This window comes from Puma concolor, chromosome A1, assembly GCF_028749965.1.
Source record: "Puma concolor isolate L17-30 chromosome A1, mPumCon1.1.hap2, whole genome shotgun sequence".
Taxonomy (NCBI): Eukaryota; Metazoa; Chordata; class Mammalia; order Carnivora; family Felidae; genus Puma; species Puma concolor.
The window spans coordinates 84,244,840-84,272,744 of NC_141667.1; the positions used below are offsets into that span (position 1 = coordinate 84,244,840).

Consider the following 27,905-nt stretch of genomic DNA (forward strand, 5'->3'; position numbering starts at 1 on the left):
TATCTGCTTTGGTGTGTTTCCTGGTGCAGGAGCTTCTCTCTAACCAGAAACAAAAAGCATTGGCATTGTAGGTGTTAATAGCCTTTTCCTCCTGTCTCTAGCCAGGACCCTGACATTGGCAGAAATCACTACTTAAGCCACATCGTTGGCATAATCTACCTTAAAAGCACAGTAATATTCATTTTTTAAGCCCAGCACATGCAAACAATACAGAGATGTGCCCTCCCCTTCCTGTGTTCATGTACCGCAAATGTAGCACAGCAGGGCAAGACATCTAATCTACATACGCTCCCCTTGTGATGTTTCTCTTCTTCCTCACCTACATCTCTCTCCATTTTGACAATCCTTACATTCATATTTTAGTTGCAAGAGATGCAACTGACAGTAGCCTTTCAGTGTTGAGTAGCTATGTAAATGCTTGCTTCCTCCTGGCCATGCTGAGAACAGGGCTATGGGCACTGAGTCCCTAGTGCATTTTATTAAAAGAAAGGCACCTTACCCAATGACTGCTGCCTCCTGTCCTTCTATTGACCAAGGATTCTCTGGGTCACCCTCATAGCCTCAAACACTTGCTGTCTTCATTTTTTAGGTTTTACAGATCATGCTTTGGTAAAATACATTTTATGCAGATGCTACTATAGTTTAATAAAAGGAATGATCTTTAAAAATTCAAAGAAGTTGACAACTTAAGGTCATGGGAAGTAGCAGATCCAAGGAGTGATGGAAATGTGCTCTATTAGTGGGGAACATAGCAGGGGAAGACAGATCAAGAAGAGGAGTTTCTATAGAAGGAAGCAGAAAGACAAGGAATAGAAATAGGAGATAATATACTGTTCTAGGAAGTTTTTTTCTTTGTGGATTGGTTTAATATGGTAAATGTAGAATGAGATGTGTAACTTCATCCAGGTCAGGGGTCAGTGGTCATGAGTTCAAGCTCTGGTTCTGTTTTATTTTGACTGTTCCATACTGGCAGAGTAGATTCCAGCAGCCTGAAGCCAGCCCTCTTATACAGATGCAGGTGCTGGCCATTGGTGATCAGGCTGCAGGGCACAGATTTCCAACAGCATCTCCCACTATTTTAAGTTATCCATCAGTAAAATCACTAGGTAGAATGCAGCCACATCCTGTTAAGGAAGAAAAAGCTTCAAAAAGAGAGCTATAAATCAATGACTGGCAATTAAATTTGTCTGAGGTTCTATAAATAATCATACTTTTAAACATTAATTTTATACAAATTTGTACTATACATGACTATAGCATATATGTGCTTTTATTGGTTCTCAAATATTTCAAATTGAATAACATTTAAAACATTATATATTTTATTCTACATTAATATGAAATCAACTTAATGGATTTTTAAGTGGAAATCATTGATGCTACATGTATGTATTTATTTATGCCTTATGTTGTCTAGAACAAGACTGAAGATAATACTTGCACATATGCTCCAGATTATAACCCACATTCTTTCATAGGGACAAGAAATCAAACTCAGGGATTTAGAAAATTAGTTTAAAGAAATTGGACTCAGTCAACACAAAGAGGAAAGATCTGAGTTGTCCTCAGACAGAAATGAGTATGAAGTTTACCTGTGCTGTTTTGCCCCATGAGTTTGAGTAAAGCACTTTCTCTCTCTTAATCTCGGCATTTTTATCTCTTATTTTGAGAATGAGACCCCACAGAGCTATAATGAAGATCTGGTAGAATGATGTTCAGACAGTCCCCCAGTCCTTTTTGTTTTTCTTTTCAAAGTTTTATTTAAATTCTAGTTAGTTCACATATAGTGCAATATTGGTTTCAGAAGCAGAATTCAGTGACTCATCACTTACGACAGCCAGTGCCCATCATAACAAGTGCCCACCTGAATACCCATTACTCATTTAGTCTATTCCCCCACTCCCTCCCTCCATCAACCCTCAGTTCGCTATCTTTAAGAGTATCTTATGGTTTGTTTCCCTCTTTTTTCTTTATTTCTCCCCCACCCCATATGTTCATCTGTTTTGTTTCTTAAATTCCACAAATGAGTGAAATCATATGGTATTTGTCTTTCTCTGAACGACATATTTCACTTAGCATAATACACTCTGGCTCCATCCACATTGTTGCAAATGTCAAGATTCATTCTTTTTGATGGCTGGGTAGTATTCCATTATATGTATATATAACCACATCTTTACCCATTCATCAGTTGGTGGACACATTTGGGCTCTTTCCACAATTTGGCTGTTGTTGATAATGCTGCTATAAACATCACGATGCATGTATCCCTTTGAATCTGTATTTTTGTATCCCTTGGGTAAATACCTAGTAGTGTAATTGCTGGGTTGTAGGGCAGTTCTATTTTTAACTTTTTTCTTTAAATAAAGTTTATTTATATTAAGAGAGAGAACAGGGGAGGGACAGAGAAAGAGGGAATGAGAGAATCCCAAGCAGGCTCTGCTACTGTCAGCACAGAGCCAAACAGAGGACTTGATCTCATGAACCATGAGATTATGACCTGAGACAAAATCAAGAGTCAGATGCTGAACTAAGCCACCCAGGTGCTCCTCTATTTTTAACTTTTTGAGGAGCCTCCATACTGTTTTCCAGAGTGAATGCACCAGTTTGCATTCCTACCAACAGCACAAAAGTGTTCCCCTTTCTCCACATCCTCACCAACACCTGCTGTTTCTTGTGTTGTTAAATTTAGCCATTCTGACAGGTATGAGGTAGTATCTCATCGTGGTTTTGATTTGCATTTCTGTGATGATGAGTGATGGTTAGCATCTTTTCATGTGTCTGTTAGCCATCTGATGTCTTCTTTGGAGAAATGTCTATTCAGGTATTCTGCCCATTTCTTCACTGGATTATATGTTTTCTGGGTGTTGAGTTTGAGAAGTTCTTTATGTATATTGGATACCAACCCTTTATCAGATATGTCATTTGCAAATATCTTCCTCCATTCCGTAGGCTGCCTTTTAGTTTTGTTGTTTCTTTCACTGTACAGAAGCTTTTTCTAGATGAAGTCCCAATAGCTCATTTTTGCTTTTCTCTTGCCTCTGGTGACAATGTGTACTAAGAAGTTGTTCTGGCCAAGGTCACAGAGATTGTTGCCTGTGTTCTCCTCCAGGATTTTGATCGTTTCCTATCTCACGGTTAGGTCTTTCATCCATTTTGAATTCTTTTTAGTGTATGGCATAAGAAAGTGGTCCAGTTTCATTCTTATGCATGTTGCTGTCTGTTTTTCTCAACACCATTTGTTGAAGAGACTTTTTCCATTGGATATTCTTTCCTGCACTGTCAAAGATTAATTGACCATATAGTTGTGTGTCCATTTCTGGGTTTCTGTTTTATGGGTCTAAGTGTCTGTTTTTGTGCCAGTACCATACTGTTATGACTACAGCTTAGTCATAAAGCCTGAAGTCTGGAATCATGATGCCCCCAGCTTTGCTTTGCTTTTTTAGGGTTCTTTGGCTATTAAGGGTCTTTTGTAGTTCTATACAAATTTAAGGATTGTTTGTTCTATCTCTGTGAAAAATGCTGGTGGTATTTTAATAGGGATTGCATTAAATGAGTAGATGGCTTTGGGTAGTATAGACATTTAAACGATGTTTGTTCTTCTAATCCATAAGCATGGAATATTTTTCCATTTCTTTGTGTCCTCTTCAGTTTCCTTCACAAGTGTTATACAGTTTTCAGAGTACACATCTTTTACCTCTTTGGGGAGGTTTACTCCTAGGTATCTTATTGTTTTGATGCAATTGTGAATGGAATCAATTCCTTGATTTTTCTGCTGCTTCATATTTGGTGCATACAAATGCAACAAATTTCTGTACATTGATTTTATATCCTTTGACTTTGCTGAATTCATGTATTAGTTCTAACAATTCTTTGGTGGAGTCTTTTAGGTTTTCTATATAGAGTATCATGTCATCTGCAAATAGTGAAAGTTTTACTTTTTTCTTGACAATTTGGATGCCTTTTATTGCCTTTTGTTGTCTGATTTCTGAAGCTAGGACTTCCAGTACTATGTTAAATAGTAATGGTGAGAGTGGACATCCTTGTCTTGTTCCTGCCCAGAGAGGAAAAACTCTTAGTTTTTCTCCATTGAGGATGATATTAGCCATGGGGTTTTCGTATATGGTTTTTATGAGGTTAAGGTATGTTCCCTCTATTCCTATTTTATAGAGGGTTTTATCAAGAATGGATGCTGTATTTTGTCAAATGCTAGAATTTTTTTTTTTTTTTTTTGCTACAAGATCATATGGTTCTTATCCTTTTATTAATGTGGTGAATCATGTCGATTGATTTGTGGATACTGAACCACACCTGCAGCCCAAGAATAAATCCCACTTGATGGTGCTGAATAATTCTTTTAATGCAGAGAGTACCACAGTCCTGATGTATAGTATATATGCTCAGCTAAGATTAGTTTAGGACCCAGATGGATACATGGAAAAAAATGCAAGACAGAATTAATTAGATGTTGCATTTTGCAATACGGACATTAAATGTGAAGGAGTTTAGAGTCACTGAAAGCTGAAGTAATCAGAAAAGATTTTGTAGAAAGTTAACAAGCGTCTATAAATATGGAGAGGATTAAAAGAGTGTCTTACTTAGTCTTTTTGGGGGTGGTATAACCAAATACCAAAAACTGGGTGGCTAATAAACAACAAACATTGATTTCTCAATGTTTTTAGGGATGAGAAGTATAAGATCATGGCATCTGCAATTTGGTGTCTGCTGAGAACCCACTTTCTGGTTCACAGACAGCTGTCTTCTTACTGTGTCCTTACATAGTGGAAAGGACAAGGGAGTTCTCTGGGGCCTCTTTTATAAGGGCACTAATCCCATTCATGAGGGCTCCATCTTTATGACCTGTTCACCTCCCAAAGGTCCCACCTCCATATACCATCACATCAGGGATGAGGTTTCAATGTATGAATTCTGGGAGAAGACAAACATGCAGTCTATAGCAGGGAGTAAGAAGATGGAACCTTGCTAGGGGAAAGAACCTGAGCAGAAACAGAGGCATGAATGAGTAACAGCAAGTTAGGAGGTGAGGCCAATCAGTTCCACTGCTGTGGCCTGACAGTGACAGGAGCAGATGGCAGGGGAGATGTTTGGAGATAGACAATTGGTTTCATTTTGGATTTCCAAGACTTGAGGTAACAAGATGTCTGAGTGAGAATACGTCTTGCATAGCTAGAGATGGGGGGGGGGGGTTAGCGTTTTGAAAGGGCGTTTGAAAGGGCGTTTTGAAAGATTTGGAGGTCATCAGCCTCACAGTGATAGTTAAATCCAATGAGCTGTCAGTGAGAGAGGAGAGAGCACAGACCAAACACTGAGTGTGTGGAGGATACTATCTAGTTACAGAGTAGAAAGCAGAAGAAGCCCAATCAAAAATCAATCCACAACAGGGGTGGTCAGAATATTAGGAGAAAAGCTAGGATAGTGGTGTGGAGGCCAATGAAAGAATGGCCTTTAAGCAAGAGGGGGTAGCCAGAAGCCTGAGGAGGGCAAAGAAAGGAGGTGGTCTATGAGTAGCTGCTCCTCCCTTAGAAGAATGAAACCGGAGGCATCTGGATGGTTCAGTTGGTTAAGAATCTGACTTCAGCTCAGGTAATGATCTCATGGTTTGAGTTCGAGCCCCGCATCTGGGTTTCTGCTGTCAGGTGGAGTCTGCTTTGGACCCTCTGTGCCCTGCCTCTCTCTGCCCCTTCCTAACCTGCAAGCATGTGCACACATAGTCTCTCTTTCTCTCTCAAAAATAAGTAAACTTTAAAAAAAGAAGAAGAAGAAGAAGAAGAAGAAGAAGAATGAAACCAGTATACCCAGAGCCCTGGAAGGAGAACCATTGTTTGAGGAAGAACACTGACCATCTGTTCTGCTTCTGTTGGTTCTGCCTTTTCCTTGGGCTCACTTGTACAGATGATTTTCTTTCTGCTCCTCATCTCCTGCCTCCACATCCTGATGCCTAGACTCACATAACACCTCTTTTTGTGTTTTGTCCAGAACAACTAATTTTATTCACCCTTAGAACAACTGGGACAGGCTAAATCTTTAAGAAAAGACTTTACAATGTACTAGGAAACAACAGAAGAAAATAAACAGAACTAGACCATCTTGGTTCAAACCCAGCCTCTCCCATTTAGTAGTTTCATAACCTTTGCAAATTAATCAATCTCTCTGTGCCTTAGTTTTCTACTCTGAAAAATGGGAATAATACATAGCACATATTTCAGTAGTACATATTTCATAGGGCTGTGAGAACTAAGTAGATTTAATGTCTATAAAATTCTTAGATGAGTACCTGACATACTTAAAGTGCAATTAAGTATTTGCTATTCAATTAAATAAATACAGAATAGAAAGAATTGAAAGAGCAGTATGCATGCTTAAAAGCATAAATACTAAAGCCAGACTGATTGGGTTCATATTCCTGCTCTGTTATTTACAATTATGTAAGTGTGGACAAATTACTTAACCTCTCAGGGCCTCAGTTTCTTTAGTTATAAAATGTGAATATAATATTAACTACTTCATCACGGTGAGGACTGAATGAGTCAATATATATAAAGTGCTTAGTAAGTACTGAAGAGTTAACAGCCATTACTATTAGCTCTGTGGCTTACCAATGCAGCATTCTGACCACTAGGCATCATGAGTATGGTCCCCTTTTACACCCGATATAGGCAGACAGGCTTCCTTTGGGTCTTGGCAGTCTACTCTGGTAGATGCAGCTTCTTTCATGTCTTTATCTCTTTACCAGGAGCAGGATAAATCGACCACCTATTCTTTCACCAACCTAAGCCTGTTCAGATTTCCTCTTTGTAATGACTGTGTGCTGACCTTACCCTTCAGAAGAATCTTTCAAATCAACTAGGATGGGGTGCTCTCTCTTAGAAAACATTTTTAATATAACCACCTGCAGTTGGCATTCATTGAATAAAGTGTAAGCACGATTAAAATGAAGACAACATTGGGGCGCCTGGGTGGCGCAGTCGGTTAAGCGTCCGACTTCAGCCAGGTCATGATCTCGCGGTCCGGGAGTTCGAGCCCCGCGTTAGGCTCTGGGCTGATGGCTCAGAGCCTGGAGCCTGTTTCCGATTCTGTGTCTCCCTCTCTCTCTGCCCCTCCCCCGTTCATGCTCTGTCTCTCTCTGTCCCAAAAATAAATAAACGTTGAAAAAAAAATTAAAATAAAATAAAATAAAATGAAGACAACATAGTCATAAGCAGAGAAGGAGAAAGGAACTTTGTTACAGGAATTTAAGGTCATGGCTCTAAAAGATCCCTTCTCTAAAAGCAGAAACATGCAGGAAAACCAATTCCACATCTATAAAGTCTGGAAATGTTTTTATGGTAGAGGCAGGGGTTTTTCAGGTCAGGGACAGTGTACCTGATGGGAAGGAAATCTCGCTGCAGAAGGAACTTGAACTCAGCTGTATCTGCCTAGAACCACCATTTCTTGCTCTGATGTCTGGGGAGTAGATGGAAGGTAGCTCCAGCCTAATTTAACCATTCTGCCACTTGCACAGACAAGGGTAGTTCAGAAAAAGTTCTTGTCAACTGGATAAAGAACTGCCTTTATATCTCAACCATTTGGATGTTTCAGCTTGCAGATGCTGTGCAATCAGCAAGTGTCCATATGAAGATAACTTTAAATAGTCGTTTTCTCAAAATAACAATCTATAAAACATAAATAGTAAATTTCTTTTTACCATAAAAGAAAATTAGATTATCAGAAATAAAGGCTATAAGTCATATGTTGTACGTCTGAACTTTTTATGTACCATAATAACTAATCACTTGGCTATGAGGGCACTGTGGAAATTACAATAAATTATATTTTGTGGGGTAAGCACCACATGAATGAAGGCAAGAATATTATAGAAGTGACCTTCACCTTGTGTGATGTCATAGAAAAAAATGATGCTGCCCTAATAACTTCATAGGGTTAATTAGTTTCAGAGAACACACAAGAGGCGGCAATGTCACAGAGCTTTTTTATTTTCTTTCCCGTGGGAAGTTGGGCTAATAAAAATGAAAAACATTTCAAGTAGCTAAGTAAGAAAGAAGAGTTGCATGGTTAGGAAATGTTTTAGTGCTGTCCCCTTTAAAGGCCTAGTTCTCTTTCTCCTTAAGCTGCAAATCTTACTGTTTTCTCATGCATCTTTAACCACCAACTTGGGAATCTCTGAAATGACCATTGTTTCCAAAACTTGCTCTGAGGATGGATTTTTTTTTTTTAATTTGCTAATGAATACAAATCCATTTAATCGGATAAGGACCTCTGCAGATAGGGAGACATTTATCTGTATAAAATACGTGGCTCTGTTTGGTCTTGCCACTTGGATCCCCCTTGGGGGTGGAGGTAAAGTTTCCCCAGTCGTGCTGATTTCAGACGAGTAAGTTTGCTGGTGTCAAAGATGGGCTGCAGCATTGGCTGGCATCTGGGGTACAGAAGGCTAATTCTTCTGAATAGAGCCATTGATGATCACATTTTGGAGAAACTTAATCATAGAGTAATTAGGCTTTAATTCTTACAAAAACTTACAATTAATTGGATCTTTTATATAACTTTTCTTGTTTGATTTAAAGTACCATGTAGGTTATAGGAACTTAAATATGGATTTAATTAGAATTGTTTTATGATTTTAATGAGTCTTAAAAGTCTTTTGATGAGCAGCTTGTATAATTATGGTATTTAAAATGATTGGGTAAATGCATACTTTTATAATTTACCTTTCAGGAAACTGTATATTTTGGAGGCTATTTTTTTGCATGATGAATTGTTTCATTTTATGTGCAGTTTTTTGTGGGGATGGGTGCTTAGTCCTGCCCCTAATCACCAAAATGTTTTCTCCCTAGAATGAAATTAAACTTTATAGAATCAAAAGCATCAGGCGGTAGCCCAATACTAGTTACATTTAATCACAGAAATGTTTTTGTTTTTATTATAAAGAAGATGGAACCACTAGTAAAACTTTTAGCTGGGCATTCAGTTTTCCTATATAATCAGGTACAAACAAGTTACCTGAAGACAAGCTCTTTTTCTAAATAAAAAAAAAAAAAAAAAAAGGTAATTTTAGGCAAATGACTTGAAATAAAAACAAAATAACATGCAGTATTGAGTTGTCAACTATTTAATGTACTGTCAAAACAAGTGGAAATGAGTACTTTCAATAAGCCTGCAAAAATTTTAAATTAGACAAGGAAAACATTACTTTCTCCTCTTTGAGTAGGTCCTATCCCAACTGATACTAAGCCAGATAGGTAGCATTTGATCTTTTTGTGATGATTTAAAAAAAAAAGTGTATTAAATAAGTAATATTAGGACACATGTTTGCATTTTCCATTATTAATGTAATTATTGTGTTATGTCCTTATGTTCTATCCTTCACTTTCCAGTTCAGGGGAAATTACTTACATGTGCTTGAAAATCAATCAGTGCAGTTCACAATATCATTAAGAGTAGAGGAGAAAAACCATGGAGTCATTGCAACAGATGTAAAAAAAACCTTGGATGAAATCATTTCATGATAAAAACTCTCAGAAACTTGTAATAAAAGCAAAGTTATTCAACTTGATTAAGGGCCCCTATGAAAAACCTACAGCTAACAAAATACTTAAGGTCAAGAACGAGGCAAGGATGTCTTTTAGTTAATGTTTACTGAAGGTCCTATCCAGTGCAATTAGACAAAGGAAATAAATGGCATGCAAATAGGAAAGGGAGAAATAAAGCTATCCTTATTTGCAGATGACACGATGGTATAGGTATAAAACTTTAAGGAATTTACAAAATAGTACAAATTTACAAAATAATACAAAATATTAAATTTAACGAATAAGTTTAGGAAGATTGCAGGATACAAGGTCAAGATAAAAACCAGTATTTCTATATACTAGTAACAAACAATTGACCATGAAAATTTTTAGATTTTATTTATTTTTTATTTTTTAGAGAGAGTGAGCATTAACAGGGGAGAGGGGCAGAGAGAGAGAAAAAGAGAACCTTAAGCAGGCTCCAAGCTCAGCATGGAGCATGATCCCATGACCTTTGGGTCATGACCTGAGCCAAAATCAAGTCGGACCCTCAACCAACTGAACCACCTAGGTGCCCCAACCATGAAAAAAAATTTAAAATCTCCACTTAAAATAGCATAAAAACACTCAGGAATAATTTTTTTTTAAAAGATGTTCAAGACCTAAACATTAAATTCACTAATTCTCTATATACTCTGGTATCTAAATTCTATGCAACCCCAATCAAAATCCAAACAACATTCTTTGAAGAAACTGACATGATTTAAAATTTACCTTAAAAGGTACCTGTGCCTGCATGGCTCAGTCGGTTAAGTGGCTGACTCTTGGTTTTGGCTCAGGTCATGATCTCACAGGTAATGGATTTGAGCTTCATTGGTGGGCTCCGTTCTGAAGGTAGGGGGCCTGCTTGGGATTCTCTCTCCCTTTCTCTCTGTACCTCCCCTGCTTGCAATGTCTCTGTCTTTCTCAAAATAAATAAACTTTAAAAAAATGAATTTTTATTTATTATTTTTTAAATTTTTAATGTTTATTTTTGAGAGAGAGAGACAGAGCATGAGCAGGGGAGGGGCAGAGAGTGGGGGGGAGACACAATCCGAAGCAGGCTCCAGGCTCCGAGCTGTTAGCACAGAGCCCGACACGGGGCTTGAACTCAAAGATCAGGAGATCATGACCTCAGCCAAAGTCGGATACCCAACCGGCTGAGTCACCCAGGAGCCCTCCCCACCCCCAAAAAAGTTTTTTTAAACAAAAAGTGAAAAAGGAAGACAAAGTTGAAAAGTTGAAGGAATGTTGTCACCTGATTTGAATACTTAGTATAAAGCTACAGATCAAGACTATGTAAAACTGGCATATGAATAATATAGGCATATATGGAAATGGATAACAGAGTCCAGAAGTTAATCTACACTTACATGATCAATTCATTTTTGAGAAAAGTAGCAAGGTAATTCAATGGAGAAAAAATAATCCTTTCAACTGGATATCTGTATGTGGAGAAATATTAGCCTGATGCTTAACTTTCATAATGATGAACTCAAAGTGAATCTTAGGCTTAAATACGAGAACCTAAACTATTAAACCTCTGAAGACAAGAAAAAAGAGAGAAAATCTTTGCTATACTAGCTTAGGCAGACTTTCTTAAATAACATATAAGAAGTACAAACAATAAAAGAAGAAATAAAATGGATTCTCATCAAGATTAAAAACTTTCGATTAAAAAACTTTGATTAAAATCTCATCAAGATTGGGGCGCCTGGGTGGCTCAGTCGGTTGAGCGTCCAACTTCAGCTCAAGTCACGATCTCACGGTCTGTGAGTTCGAGCCCCGCGTCAGGCTCTGGGCTGATGGCTCAGAGCCTGGAGCCTGCTTCCGATTCTGTGTCTCCCTCTCTCTCTGCCCCTTCCCCGTTCATGCTCTGTCTCTCTCTGTCTCAAAAATAAATAAATGTTAAAAAAAAAATTAAAAAAAAATCTCATCAAGATTAAAAACTCTGTCCTTCAAAAGACTTAGTTAAGAAAACAAAAAAAAAAAAAACACATCAAGGCTGGAAGGAAATTTTCACAGAACACTTCTGGCAAAAAGCTAGAATCTGGAATATATAAGGAATTTTTACAGCTCAATAAGAAAAAAAAAACAACTACATTTTTAGAATGGGGGAAAGATTTAAACAGACACATCACAAAAGATGATAGACAAATGGCCAATAAACAGTGGTAAAAGTATTCAGTATCACTAGTTGTCAGGAAAGTGTAAATTATAACCACAATGAGATACTAATACATACTTACTAGAATGACTAGAATTAAAAGGACTGACAATAGTAGGTGTTGATGATGATGGGAATAAGTGGAACTTCCATACATTGCTGGTATGAATGAAAAACAATATCGCCATTTTGGAAAACAGTCTGAAAGTACTTCATAAAGTTAAGCATATATATTTATTGTAGAACTCAGCTATTCTACTTCTTGGTATTTTAGTCCAGCGATGTAAAAACAAATGTCCAAAAAAGATGTCACTGCAAATGTTCATAGCCACATTATTCATAAGAGCCAAAAGAGAAGCAGCCCTAACCCTAAAATCTATCAACTGTTGGATGGATAATCAAAGTGTGGTATATCCCCTATGATGAAAATACTACTCAGCAATAAAAAGGAAAAAAAAATTAATAACTCAAACATGAACAGACCTCAAAAATGTGCTTGTTGGTGGAAATACAAACTAGTGCAGCCACTCTGGAAAACAGTGTGGAGGTTCCTCAAAAAATTAAAAATAGATCTATCCTATGATCCACCAATAGCACTGCTAGGAATTTATCCAAGGGATACAGGAGTGCTGATGCATAGGGGCATTTGTACCCTAATGTTTATAGCAGCACTCTCAACAATAGCCAAATTATGGAAAGAGCCTAAATGTCCATCAACTGATGAATGGATAAAGAAGTTGTGGTTTATATATACGATGGAATACTACGTGGCAATGAGAAAGAATGAAATCTGGCCTTTTGTAGCAATGTGGATGGAATTGGAGAGTGTGATGCTAAGTGAAATAAGTCATACAGAGAAAGACAGATACCATATGTTTTCACTCTTATGTGGATCCTGAGAAACTTAACAGAAGACCATGGGGGAAGGGAAGGGGGAAAAAAAGTTACAGAGAGGGAGGAGGCAAACCATAAGAGACTCTTAAAAACTGAGAATAAACTGAGGAAAGTGGGTGATGGGCATTGAGGAGGGCACCTGTTGGGATGAGCACTGGGTGTTGTATGGAAAGCAATTTGACAATAAACTTCATATTAAAAATAAAGAATGTTACAATGAAAAGCAAAAAAAAATGTGCTAAGTGAAAGATTTTAAAAACAAAAGAGTAGGTACTATATGATTCCAATAATATGAATTTTAGAGAAAGCAAAAGTATGATGACAGAAAGTAGTTCAAGTACGGACTACAGCCAGAATTGGGAAATGATAGTACAAAGAGGCCATAAGAAAACATTTTAGGATGAGGAAATTCTTCTGTATCTCAATTGTGGAGGTTCAATTTAATTGTATGAGATTACTAAACTTCATTTCAAATTAATGAATTTCACTGCATATAAATAACACTTCAATATATATATATATATATATATGAATATATTTTACATATGGGGTTTCCCAAGAATGCCATGGTATAATTTACATGAGGTCTCTTACCTGTACTATATCCTTTGACTTTTAAAGATTTATACTCAAATTTTTTCCTCAACTACAGGATTAAAAATCGTGCTTAGTTAAAAGGTCTACAAATATAAACCTATTAGTCATTTAACTACTTAGATATTTTCTTTTTATGGAATACGCCACAGGAGGCCCAAAACTATATAAAAGTTTTAGAAGTGAGTCAGCTTCCTTTATAATGAAAACACTGTTGTCTTAAGAATGTAGTCAGAGGATGCTGGCTTTTGGAACTGAAGGATATAATCATATAGAAATACTTCTGTGATTTTTGTTTTCTTCTTTATTTTTTAGACTGTAATAATCCCACCTGATAATGTATATGATAGTGACTGGTGGGAAACATGCAGTTAAGTATGCTTACAAATTACGCTTCATTGAAAAGGACAACATGATTTTGCTGTTGTAATTATCAGAGCAACTAAGAAGTATGTTCTTAATTGTCTGCTTTTCTGTGTAGCTGTTGAAATGCCTTTTTCCCAACCCTATCCACCTTAGTGGTCCATTTAATCAACTTTATACAAAACTACTAATATTACTAACAGAAAGTCAAATGTAAAAGACAGAAACATCTACTGAATACAAGTCAATGTATTAACCAAAGGGGCACCTTCTCAATATGGCTATGAAAATGCCCAATCTATTTCTTCTTTTGGCTTCCACTTACTTTCTTAAAGAGTTTCTCTTCAACATTTTGACTTAACTTTACCATTGTATTGTCTGAGCTAATATTAAGTTACTACATAGAAAATTTCCAGACCTTTGGAACTAATCAGAGTCAATCTATTGAAGATAATCTTCTTAAATGAATGATTGTAACCTAAGAGATGTTATCTAAGTATTAAATCAACTACTTATTTTCTAGTTTGTTTCCTATTTATTATATTTAAATTTTTGAGTAGTTATTTTCTTTAAAGAGAAAACAAAATCCTCCTAGCTAGTCTATGCTGAGCAAATTTACTACCCCATTCTGGATCAGGTATTTCCATCTTAAATCTCCAAATATATAAGTAGGATTAATTAAGAAAGATATTTATTTTCAAATATTTGAAGGGCTCTTACCTACCATCTGAGATGGTCTTGGTTTTGAAATTTTAACTGGACAGTTTAATTGAACTTTGGTAATTTCATACAAATAAACTAGATTAAATTGGTTGTATGATTGTATCTCCACAATCAAGACATAGCAGACTTCCCTCATCCTAAAGAGTTTTTCTCCTGCCTGTCTCCTGGGTAACAATTTCCACTTCTGGCTCTAAGTAATAATTCACCTATCATGGAAGATGGTCTTCTTTTGAGCTGTTTTAGAGGATAATTTTTACTAATGGATAGGAATTAAAAGAGACATCAGTATGGCTTAAGGAAGAACTATCTGACAATTAGATGTTAACTATTCATGAATTAGGAAGGTCTGAATACTCGCAAATTTAAATCAACGCCTCACAGTCTCTTCCCATTTGAGTGTTCTCTGACTCTCCCGTATGCTTTGGAAGGGCATGTTCTGGTTAGTTGCATTTTCTGAGTAACTCTAAGGTAACTCTTCAGTTTTTTGTTTCAAACACTTGGTGAAAAGTCTTTATAAAATGTGTTACCACGGTGTTCTATTGTATTTTCCTGGCGTACATTGTGTTAGATTTGTTTTCTTTGATGATTTTGATGATTGAGAATGTGGTGATGACTTGGGAGTCACCATCATTTCTGAACATTAATCATCACTAATAAAGTTATCAGTGTAGATATAAGGGAGTTTAGGTCCTGTAATTTGCTTTTTAAAAAATAACTTCCTGCTCTCAGCTTTCTTTTGTTTTCATTTCTCTCCCCCACCTCCCACCTGACCCCCTTTACTCTGTGGACTCCTCTTTCTTTCCCATCTGTGCCCAATCCCATCAACTGGTTTGCCAATCTGAAGCTGTACTGGTTAAAAATGCCGTGTTCTTTTCTGCTTGTTTTCATGCCTTCTAACCAGATTTTTAAATTTACCTTTTCTTCTTCCTATTCAACAATTCTGCTGAATCTTACCCTTACTATATGCCTGCATGGATTATTTCAACAGCCTCCGTGTTTCCAGTCTCTCCCAATTATGATTCACCTTTGTTTCACTGTCAGGCTAAGCTTGTATTAATTCAGGATTTCATTCCTCAGCTCAAGAACTTGCAGTGATTTCCTATTACATGATCCATCAAGTCCAACTATTCCCTCTAGGCTTTTATATCCCTCCACAAATGGCTCTACTGCATGATTTCAGATTCATTTGTTGTTCTATATACACTGGTCCTTCTCTGCCTCTGGAACACGTTACTACTCTCCTATCTTTGCTTAACATGACATTGTTGCTCAGTTATCTTTTCTCTATCCAAACTGAAGCTATCCTTCAAGTACCACTTACTTTGTAAAACCTTCTTTGGCAGCTCCTATCCATACTGACCTTTTTTTCATATCCATACCTTTTAAAATTTCTAAACAATGGAGAACGCTTTGTGTTCAATGACTTCTTCATTTTTACATGTTAGTTCTATCTCTGTGCTGGAGGGCAGAGAGATTTTATATTGAATGTTTCCCTACAAATATTAAGTAAAATGCAGGGCACACAGTACATAGCTTTCCTAACTTTACAGTGTACTTTTCATGTATATTTTCCCACTGATTATATATTCCATAGGTAAACTAATTCAACACCTACCGACTGGCTTATTTATCATGCATTCACTATCACTGCCATTCATTGCCCTTAAAATCTCTTCTTACCTCTTCTTTCTTTTTTTTTTTAATCTTCTTCCCTCTTCTTTCTTCCAAATGTAAATATTATTCATTACTTTATGAAGATCCTATATCGATAAGGAAAGAAAATTATAAAAACAAAGGTATGAGTCATCTATAACTATATAAAGCCAATCTTAACTATTAAAGGTTTTGTACCGTTTTTCAAAACTTAAAAATGGCCTAAACTTATTAAAACCATAAAATAGAAACCCACAATCCCTTATCTGCGGTTCTGAGATACAAAAGCTCTTAAACTAAAAGCCTTTATAAACTTATAGTCTTAATTCACTCTACTTAAATGTTTTGCTGCAGATATATTAATGTGTTTGGTATAGGGTACTATCCTACACTATGGTAGGAATGTTACTTAATAAACAAAATATGTTTTGTATTACCTGTCTAAAATTTAAATAAGTCTGAATTCTGAAAATGACCTCAGTGGTTTCTGGTAAGGCACTGCAGGCCTGTAATACATTTGTATAATTCTGCACAGCCCTTCATTAAATCATATCATTTAATCTTCCAAATAAGGTTATAAAGTACCTACTATTACTATTGCTTTCTTTTTCTAGATTAGGAAACTAAATTGCTGAGAGATTAAGTGACTTGATGGTCAGTGATAAAGCTGAAGCTCATGTTTTCTAATTTTAAGTCCTATACCCTTTTCTATGCCAATACCTTAAAAAGATGCTTTGGAATCTCTACTTTTTAAGAATCATAATAAACTGCCCTAGGAATTTATATGGATTCAGATCTGTGCTTGTCCAGAACATGCAGTCTAGGTACTATGAATTGGCCAGCTTACAGTGGTGAATGGAGAGTTGTTGAATATTAATTGCTGAATAAAAACCAGGATATACGAGCAGTCCTTCTAGGCACTTAGAATTTGAGGAAAAATGAAATAAAGGAAAGGCTTGAGCATCTGATTCAGTAGCTACAGGTGAACGTGTGGTGGGCATCCAAAGGCATGTAGAATCAATAGATGAGAAATATTTAATATGTAGTTTCATTGTAAATTCAGAGAAGCACTTAAATGTATGTATATATCTCTAAACCAAACTTTATATATTCTTTTGATGTATATCCATCAATAAGTCGTCAGAATCCTCAAGGCTCTGTGTAGCTAATTATGCATATCCTCAGCCTTAGAAGTATATGTGATATAATTTTAAGTATGCTATAAAGATACTCAGTGTGGTAGATTATTGGAATAATTGCCTCCCCATGAATCACAACTCCGAGCATCCTACAGTTTCTCTGAGCTTGGCCAAATGACTTGCTTTGGTCAATGGACATCAGTAAATGTGGTAAGAGCAGAATCTTAATACCTACACTGGGGCTATGGTCTTGGAATCTTGACACCACCATATTGTGAAGAAGACCGGTATGACAGGCCAGACAGAGACCCAGCCCATCCAGTTGAGCTGCCAAGGGCCACATGAGTGAGTCTAGGCAGGACAAACAGAATTTTCTTCAGAGCTGTGAGAAATAATAAATTGTGTTATTTTAATTCACTAAATTTGGGGTGGTTTGTTACATAGAAAACTGATACATCTAGCTGCCAGTTTTTCATTTGGGAAGTCCCTTCATTCTGATTTAAATAGATTCCAAAGACTAAATTTACTCTGACCTGTGCATTTAAAGTCTAATACTTTCTAAAGATTATGCAAATGCATATATGTACTTATATATATATATGTGTGGATGTGTGTATATATATGTGCGTGTGTATACATACACATAATATAAGCATTTTATAAAATTAATGTCACTCCTTTTTAATCTAATTTATGTGATAATAGTATAAAATCTATAATCTTCTTAAATATTTACTTATATAAACAGTAGATTTTGTTGACCGTGAAGAAGACGAAGCATGTATTTCTTTTGGAATAAGAACAGAAAACAGGAAAAATACTAATATAAAGACTATGAGGTGTATGTTTGTATGAGGGTTAATTTGTTTAAAGGCAGAAAAAAAAATAGAGAAACCATAAATGGGATAGCAAGTAGGCTGGCTTTCCAGAATGAGAATGCCTCTAAGAAAATGGTGAAGGAATTTCTTGAGTAGAGAAATTGTGTGTGTCTCAGGCATGCTTACTCTCCAAGTGTCCAGCTTATTGCTGGGCCTTTGTAAATGTCTAATAAATACCCAATAGATGAATAACTACCAAATGAAGCTAAGTATAATAGAAATGAGAGGCAAACATTTCTGAATCCTCATGTTTAAAGTTGAAAACCAAAACTGCATCAAGTTTAGAATACTCACAGAATGGGCCATTACAGTTTTGTAGAACTAAAATTTCTTTAGTTCCCATATTTTAAGAAAAGAATTAATTTTGAATGAGTCAAGTCAAATTTAAATTCCAGCTTGGTAACTGGTCAGATGAGTGGCCTGATACAAATTATATAAAGAATCACATTTTCTTTTTAAAATATTTTTTTAATGTTTTATTTATTTTTGAGAGCAAGAGAGACAGAGCACAAGTGGAGAAGGGGCACAGAGAGGGAGACACAGACTCCGAAGCAGGCTCCAGGCTCTGAGCTGTCAGGGCAGAGCCCGATGTGGGCTTGAAATCATAGACCGCGAGATCATGACCTGAGCTGAAGCTGGATGCTTAACCAACTGAGCCATCCAGGCGCCCCTAGAGTCACAGTTTTCTTAACTGTAAAAATGGGAATGATAATATTTATTCTGAATAGTGTTTTTGGATTAAATGAGATAATATACATGGAAGGCATATCAGCACCAAAGGAGGGTAATCCTTTGCTCTGCTTGCTCCTTTCTTCCTTCTTCCATCCTTAACATCTATAAAAGCTTTCCAAAGAAGCAACCTCTGGCTGTACTTTTGGTGTAGTCTGAGCCTGTGTCAGAAAAAACAAAACAAGGGGTGCCTGGGTGGCTCAGTCAGTTGAGCATCTGACTTTGGCTCAGGTCATGATCTCACAGTTGGTGAGTTCAAGCTGTCTCTGCTGACAGCTCAGAGCCTGCAGCCTGCTTCTGTGTCTCCCTCCCTCTTTGCCCCTTCCCCACTCACGCGTGGTCTCTCTCTCTCTCTCGCTCAAAAACAACATTAAAAAAAAAAAAAAAAAGAAAAATCAAAACGAAAAAAAAATTGTTTTTTTTGTGCTCAGGACCTTAACAAAATTTGGGGCAGAGCAGGAGGGACATGAGCTATAAGAAAGGCTGTAACTACTAAGAACTTGTTCTGTATCTTTCTAGAGATACCTGCCTATTTACTCATAGGTACCAGGTACTTCCCTAAGTTCTGATATTGTTGGAATAATTGATCTAGTCCTGCCCTTGTAAAGGAAGGGGACAACACAGTGGGAGAGAAAGACATCTACAAAATAAGTAAAACCAATCTCTCAAGGTATGTAATATTAGAAGTAAATAAACACGTAATTCTGTATTATCATAAAAGAAAAAAATGGGATAACTTGCCTGGGGGAAGCAGAGGAAGAGGCTGGAAACAGAGGTGGACAGAGAAAAGTTTTCTCTGGCTGAAGAGGGGATATTTCAACTTACATCCTGAAAGATCAGTGAACCAGCAGAGTCTGCAGTGAGAGCTGAAGGTCCTCCGAAGGGGTAGGATGGAAGGAGCATAGTGGTAAATGAGGCTGGATCTGTAAGTAGGATTCAAATCATCAAGGGATTTATAAGTTCTGATAAGGAGTTTAAAGTTGAAACATCATTCTGTCAGCAGTAGTGAGTCACTAAGAGATGCAACTAGGCTTTAGTCTGAGGAGGTGAAGTCAGTTCCCTGCAGCTAGTGTCCAGAAGGCAGAAAGATGAGAAAAGTCAAGTTAGACCTAACCTGTAGACATAATTTGTCCCCTACTAAATATAATCTAAATCAAATGAAAACCTTTAAACGCTCTTAGGACTTTTTCATCTTTAGCCAGTGTTACACTACAACGTAGAAATGGATGGATCAATATTGCAACTCTTCCCACTGCATCAAGTTTTTAAAATATGCTGGTTTCCATTCTCCTTAGGTTGATGTAGGTTTGTTCTCTTCTAGCTCTCCTCCTGGCTGGATATGCCACAGCATGTCTTACAGAAGTAGAAGTAATACATTAGGTTAATAAAGCAATTATTTAATTGACTTTAATTTCATTGGCATTCCTATTAGCTGAAGGAAAGGGGTTCAATCACTGTTTACATTTGTAAAGCCAATATTATGGTTTAAATTATGGTCTTCGGATGAATTTGAAAATTGAAGCCTGATAATCCTTAAAGCAATATTTACAGAGGACTCTTTGTCTTTGTAAAGAATAACGGGAATGGAAACAAGAGCACATTAAATCAGAGGGGCTTTTAAATATTCATTTTGCAATCAGCTTCACTGGTTTCCAGGCCACTATCTAACTTCATAATTCTCTTTATGGAGAAATAGCAAATCTCCTGCTTTCATTATCCTGTGACGTAGAAATTAGTGCTTTGCATTCTTTTTTCTGATTCTGGAGTACAGGAATTCCAGATATAATGCTTACAAATATTCTTTCTCCAAAGAAATATCTTGAGAGATAATGTTAAAATTACTAATTCGAAAATGCAGACATTTTGGGTAGGTAGCTTCTGACTTAAAATGGGCTCTACCAAACAGTCCCTAATAAAATCTCTTCGAAAAAAACTCCAACTCCAAAATCAATCAGTATATTTGTTGTCAGTGGTTTTCCACAAGATAATGAAAACGGTCTAGATATAGAAACCTCTCCTACTTTGAAGTTGAATGATCCAAAGAACTCAAATAGTACTTGTGAAAAGAGGCTCCAGCTTAAGGAAAAGTAAAAATCACTCTGGAAACACACACACACACACACACACACACACACACACACGTGTTAATAAGCTTAATATAGCGATCACACCAAAATGTTAGAACACTTTCCTGGTATATCCTCGGTAGATGGAAGGCAAACCCTCTGTGGATAATCCTTAGGTTACAATCTGTAAAGACAAAAAAGACAAACAATGAGATGTAACAAGAGGCCAAAGTGAAAATGGAAGTGGATAACATTTGGGGGTAGGAGGAATGATTTAAATTGGCACTAAAGAAAATCAAATTAATGATATTATAAGACTTATTTTCAAGAAAGAGGAAAACAGATTTAAAGCATCCATACAGGAAAAAGGTAAAGCAGATTATCTAAAAAGGGACAAAAATTAGACTGGCCTTAAACTTCAAGCAGCGGTGCCACGAGATGATGGCACATATACAACATTATTTTAGCACCATATATTTTTTTTTTTTTTTTTTGTATTTTTGACTTAGAGAAAAGTGGCAAAACCAGTACACAGATTTCCTATATACCTTCACTCAGATACTCCTTATGTTCAACGCCTTACATAACCAAAGAACATTCATCTATACTAAGACATTAACCTTGGGACACTACTATTAACTAAAGTACAGAACTTTTCCAGATTTCACCAGTTTTTCCACTAATGTCCTTTTGTTGTTCCTGGAGCTCATACTGCATTTAGTTGTCATTTCTCCTTTGTCTTCTCCAGTCTTTGTCTCGGATGGCCTTATAAACTCTTGAAGGTTCATGGTCAGTTCTTTTGTAGACTGTGCTTCAGTTTGGGTTTGTCTGATGCTTTCTTGTGATTACTTTAAGAATGAGCATTATTGGAGGGGCGCTGGGGTGGCTCAGTTGATTAAGCACTTAAGCATCGGACAACGGCTCAGGTCATGACCTCATGGTTTGTGAACTTGAGCCTCTCATCAGGCTGTCAGTGCAGAGCCTGCTTTGAATCCTCTGTCCCCTTCTCTCTCTCTCTCTCTCTCTCTCTCAAAAAAAAAAAAAAAGCACTAAAAAAAGTGTGCATTACTGGGAAGGAAAGTCATAGAAGGAAAGTCACATGCCTCTCTTGGTCTATCACATCAGGGATTGAATACTATCAGGATGTCTGACTACTGGTGATATTACTCTTGGTCACTTGATTAATCTGGTGTTTGTTAGGATTCTCTACCAAGGTTACTACTTTTCCTTTATAATTTTTAAATATTTGGGGGAGATGCTTTGATCTAATGCAAATATCCTATTTTTGCATAAACTTTCACCCACTAATTTTAGCATACATTGTGTGGCAGTTATCACTGTGGTATTTTAATAATAATTGCTATTTCCCTCAATCCTTCATATTTATCAAGTGGAATCATTATTTATCACTTCTGCCCCATTTATTCACTTGTTTCTTTATAGTCGTATGGATTCATGAATATTTATTTTATTATGGAGTTACCATCCAGTGCTGTCGATATTTATCTTGGTGCTCAAGCTGTTCTGACTTTGGCAACTGGCAACTTTTTCAGGATGGCTTACATTGTGTTTTCCCTGCCACAGCCCTAGAGTCAGGTATTACCCCAAAAGAGTCCCATTTCTTTCATTAGAGAATGGAATTTAGAAGCCAAGACTTGGGTGCTGGCTTTGCTCTTTGCTACTCAGGCACCTTCTAGACCTCTTCAGTGGATGAACCTAGGAAATACAGGTATTTCCTATCAGAGTTCATTTCTGTGTCACTTACGTGTACATTAAAAAGAATAAGTTCATTGTGATATCTCCAATTTTAATCCAACACCATAGGGCTTATTCTAGCCTTCCTCTATTTTTTGTAACTTCTTCCTCTGATAGTAAGAAATCTGAGTCCATTTTCTATAATTTATTTCTTAACTCAAACTCCAGTATATAAGCATAAATGAAAATAACTTTAAAAGCATCTAAGAATACCTTTAAAATCTAAAAACAAATCTAAAGTTTAAAAGAGCAGTTTTAAATTTCCTAATCCATATCTAAGAAACAAATTACCAACTAGAGAATGATGTGTGTGAACAGGTCTTTTTGTCCTTAGCCTTAAAGTATCCAGTCAAAATGCTGCTTGCCTTCCAGAGTTTCTTTGCTTAGCTTCTTTCTCCCCCATTCCCTTCAGTGTAGTTAATGTGATTCAATTGCGATATAGCTAGATTTCTTTTGTCGCCATCTGCATTCCATATTTGCCCCCACCTCCCAGTAGATCTTGTGGTATTCATACAATAAAATGCACCCTTAGTTGTGTACATTCTGTACATTTTGACAAATGCAGAGTCATGTGCCCATCATTACACTTCCCTACAGAAAAGGAGACTTACCCTTTATGGATAATGTCTCCTCCCATTCACAATCCTTGGCAACCACGGATAGGTTTTCCTCCTTGTACTTTCACCTTTTAAAGAGTATCATGTAAAATAAAATCACACAATAGGGGAGGCACCTGGGTGGCTCAGTCATGAAGCATCTGACTTCAGCTCAGGTCATGATCTTGGTGTTCCTGAGATCGAGCCCCACATCAGGCTCTGTGCTGATAGCTACAGCCTGCTTGGGATTCTCTGTCTCCCTCTCTCTTTGCTCCTCCCCAACTCATGCTGTCTCTAGCTCTCAAAAATAAATAAACATTAAAAAAAAAATCAACACAACCCATAGCCACTGTCTTCTTTAGCATATATAGTCTTTCTTCTTTCACTTAGGAAAATGCATTTAAAATTCACCCAACCTGTTGTATGAACCAACAGTTTTTTCCTTCTTATGGCTGAGTAATAGTCCATTGTATGGAAGGATTTAAGGACACCTGTATAGTTTACAGGTTTGGGCTACTATGAATAAAGCTGCCATAAACGTGTTTATAGGGTTTTGTGTAAGTGTAAATTTCCCCTAAATTGCCAAAACACTTCCCAAAGTGGCTGGACAATTCTGTATTCCCAACGGTCTGTGGCATTTTAAGGCAGAAACCTGTAACCTAAGAATTGTATGCCCTCCTAGATATTGTTTATATGTGATGGTAATAGAATTCTCAGTTATTGAGGAAGTTAAAATTTGTAGCACCTAAATGTTCCTCTTGAAAAAAAATACTTAAAGTGATACAGAGAGAAAGGGGGGCGGGGGGAGAGAGAGAGAGAGAGAGAGAGAGAGAGAGAGAGAGATCATAATTAAGAACTTAGGGGAAAAAAATTCCTAATAAACAACATCTTAAGGGAAACAATGAAGTATACTTTCTTCTCATAAAAAAAAGGGTATCTAGAAAGAGCACATCATGTAATACTAATTATATAAACTGAGCTCATTAAAATCAAGGAGGGATGGAATTCCCAATGTTGTTATTCAACATTATTCTAGAATTTCTGGCTGGTGCAACAACACACAAATCAATTAATGGAATAACTACTGGAGGGGGAAAGGGAAAAGTCATTAGTAACTGCAGAGAATATTTGTTAGAAAGTTCAAAAATGCCACATAAAATCCTTTTAAACAGAAATCTGTAAGGCTGTTAAATACAAAAAAAAAATCAAGAAATATCAATATACCAATAAGAAACAGTAGAGATAGTAGAAAAAATTCTCTGAATAATACTAACATATGTACCATAAAATCTCTAGGAAAAACCCTAATAAAAATATGCAGGATCCATATAGAAAAACTATAAAAATTATTAAAGAACCTGAATATTGACTTTTGTAGTACTGCCACTCATTCATTTTATTTGATTACTTGTCCAAAATTTCTCTTTGAGACAGATTTAACATCCATAAAGGAAGGGGCAATAATTACCATATTCACTGTTATCTCCTGCACCTAATATATTGCCTGACTCATAGTAGTCCAAAAGTATTTATTTTTATATAACAATATTTTGTTCAGTAATCTGTTTTAGAAAATTTGTATAGCTTGTAAGACACATTCACTAAGTAGCTGAGTCATTTTTGAAAGGAGACTAGACTCGTTATTTACCATTGCCTAGCAAATTATAATACCAACCCATTTGACCACAGACAGCATCATGGCTTGAAGCATAGGCACCCATAGCCCTGCATTAGTATCTTTCTGCACTTTCTCTCTGTGATATTAACAGATTCCATAACAGAACACCAAGAATTTCAAAGCTTAAGGGAATTTAGGGGATTTTAGAAAGGGCTCTTCCCTATAAAAAGGTTGGCTGTACTTCATGAAATCGATTTTCAGATCCCACAGGCAACGCTAGGTCAGTAGCAAATGAATGGGAATGGAATTCTAATTATTAAACATTTGAACTATTAAAAAAGAGAAAAACCCAGAAAAGAAAACCAGAAAAGATTTTAGGAACAGGTTAAAGTGAAATATTTCACACTATGCAGTTTGAGCCTTTTATCTGGAATCTCTTCTCCTTGTGTATAATATAGAATTTAGATTAATGATTCACAGTATTTTATTGCTTGACAGCTTAATTTCATTTCATAATTAGGTTGACACTTTTCTCATAATATTTGATTGCTAACATTTTCCTATATTTTAAAAATAATAAATGGTATTATAAAATTGTTTAAAGTTGGCTGAATAGCTAAACCACAGGTGAAGATATAGCATTTTCTTGATTATCCTTATCATTTTCCAGTGTTTTATTATCTATGGGCGTGTATTTGTATTTTTATGTGTTTGCTGGGGGTGAAGATACTGTCTAGTAATTTCCCTGTTGTGCTTTTAAATAGGGACTTCCTATGAACACTAATAATGGTAATGTCATAGTTATTTACTGAGAAAACTAATCTGGATTCTATGGAGGTGTGTTGAAGTTTTGTGAAAATGAAATTAGAGATGCAGCATATCTCAGCAGTAATGAATCTGTTTATGTTGTACAAAGCACGGTTAGGTTGAGAAAAAGCAATTTTTCAAATGCAGTGCTTTTTGGTGGTCAAGTGTTTATCCCACTGGGTCATTAATGTACTCCATTCCCAAGGTATTCTTCCAAAAGAATTCATTTTCTAGCTAATGTTAAAGAAGAACTGGCCTATGACAAGCATTTTACATTTTTTTAAATGATAATCCTGAATTGTTGAGTAAGATCCTCTTGAGTAGAGCCCATCACCTATAAATGAAAGGGCTGGCAAAGACCTTGTTTTTAATAGCTTAATTTACAACAAAATTAGGCATGTTAAACATCATTAGACATTATTCATTCTACTGCATATTGTTGGATCAATGATGGATTTTGATAGTAAATAAAATTTAATAAATTTTATGGGGAAATGAGAATTGTAATATAGTAGCAGGAACTCATTACAATGAGTTCATCAGTGAAGATGGCTTCTGAATGTCAACTGCCTATAACTGAATTTGACTTACTGCATTTGGCCAAATTCATAGGTTATGGCAAATAGAATAGCTGAGCAAGATAGAAAAAATTAGAATGATTTTGCTTACTAAATATCTCAATCTCCTAGCTGATTTTATTTTAAATTTTTTTTTAACTTTTATTTATTTTTGAGACAGAGAGAGACAGAGCATGAACAGGGGAGGGTCAGAGAGAGGGAGACACAGAATCTGAAACAGGCTCCAGGCTCTGAGCGGTCAGCACAGAGCCCGACGCGGGGCTCCAACTCACGGACCGCGAGATCATGACCTGAGCCGAAGTCGGCCGCTTAACCGACTGAGCCACCCAGGCGCCCCTGATTTTATTTTTTAATGCTTCCTAACTATTTCCTTAGGGAAAAAAAAATCAACCTAAAATTAAAAAAAAAAATTTTAATGTTTATTTATTTTTGAGAGACAGAGAACAAGACCGAGTGCAAGCAGGGGAGGGGCAGAGAGAGAGGGAGACACAGAATGTGAAGCAGGCTCCAGGCTCTGAGCTGTCAGCACAGAGCCCAACGCAGGGCTCTGTTAAGTACAGAAGAAATCTGTTTAACTTGGTCGATAAATGGGTTCTGTTGGGAAGTTAATTTTAATAGTCAACTATTTATAGTCTAGTCAACTCATACACTTGAAGTTAGAATTTAAATTAGGGAGATAAAGTCAGAAAAGAGGAATAAGGGGCAGTTCTGTAGGGCTATGAAGGTGAGGAAGAAGGTTGTCCAAAGTAGTAAGGCCTTCTTTCAGGACATTTGGTAGTTGTACTGGGTTATTCACCAGGCAGTCTAGAAAGAGGTAACACGGTACTTGACTTACTCTAGTGCAAAAAAGCTCTGGAAATGTCAGGCAGAATTTTCTGTATGTGGTGATAACTGTGGTGCACCCACTGCAATAGTAAAATATTATTAGATATAATCACACCTTAAGCTGTGATGACACATGTTAAAATGACTATAAGCAGTTGAAAGGGAAAAAGAGTCACAGATAGTTATCTGGAAGCAATGAGACAAGGATGTTTGGAGAAATAAGCAATTCTCTGGGGAATGATATGATTTTAGGGTATGAGAGATAATGGGTAAGATAATTGGGAAGACAGAATAAAGGGCCAGTTTCTAGTTAAATTAACAGAATATATCAGATTTTACTCAGGGAAAATAGCAATGATATGAGTTGGACCACCATTTAGTGCAGGCAGCTTTGCTGAAAGATGCCTCCCTCATAAACAAGGGCTAGAAACATGGCATAGCTTTTTGGAACAAGACTTTTTTGGCTATCTATCAAGATAAATACCTTACCAGTGATATGTTCATCCACAAAATGGTAATGAAATAGGAAGAGGGCATCCAGGGTGATAGCTGTGGGAGTTAGTCAGTGCATAAATTCTGCTTAGCAAGGAAGATGTTTAAATTTGAAAAATATCCATAAGTATTAAAGGGTATTCATGCTGCCTTTCTATTATGACACTCATTGGACTAAAAGATAAATCAAAGGAAATGAACTCATAGGGTTGGTAATTGGATGTAATAAGAAGAAAGCTGAATAAATGAGCAAAAGACAGACTTTTTGCAATTTATTTATAAGGATTATAGTTTTTGGATGTTTGACCTCTTAAGGCAGGGTGGTTTTTTTTTTTTTTTTTTTTTTTTTTGGTAAGCAATACTCACATCTGAAATAGTATCACGTACATTTTTAGCTAGTACTCAAACAAGTTCCATATTCTATACAAATGGGAGAAATGCAATTCATAATTGACAAGG

The 27,905-nt window shown here is 36.4% G+C and overlaps 1 protein-coding gene and 1 long non-coding RNA gene across 9 annotated transcripts in view; one reads left to right on the top strand and one right to left on the bottom strand.

Annotated features, from left to right (window-relative positions):
• KIAA0825 (KIAA0825 ortholog) overlaps positions 1-27,905 on the top strand; it is a 393,731-nt gene that overhangs the window by 344,139 nt on the left and 21,687 nt on the right. The gene's annotated exons all lie outside the window — the stretch shown is intronic.
• LOC147584271 (uncharacterized) overlaps positions 1-27,905 on the bottom strand; it is an 86,039-nt gene that overhangs the window by 38,762 nt on the left and 19,372 nt on the right. For 3 of the 7 annotated variants that reach the window (XR_015255041.1, XR_015255042.1, XR_015255043.1), the window contains exons 2-4: positions 19,451-20,959; positions 17,338-17,484; positions 15,991-16,070 (exon numbers count right to left, since the gene is read on the bottom strand). This is a non-coding gene — a long non-coding RNA (uncharacterized LOC147584271). Of the gene's footprint in view, positions 1-928; positions 1,125-1,351; positions 4,055-7,224; positions 7,674-15,990; positions 16,071-17,337; positions 17,485-19,450; positions 20,960-23,141; positions 26,243-27,905 lie in introns of those variants that run through there. The other 4 variants (XR_015255039.1, XR_015255037.1, XR_015255044.1 and 1 more) reach the window with 4 other exon arrangements.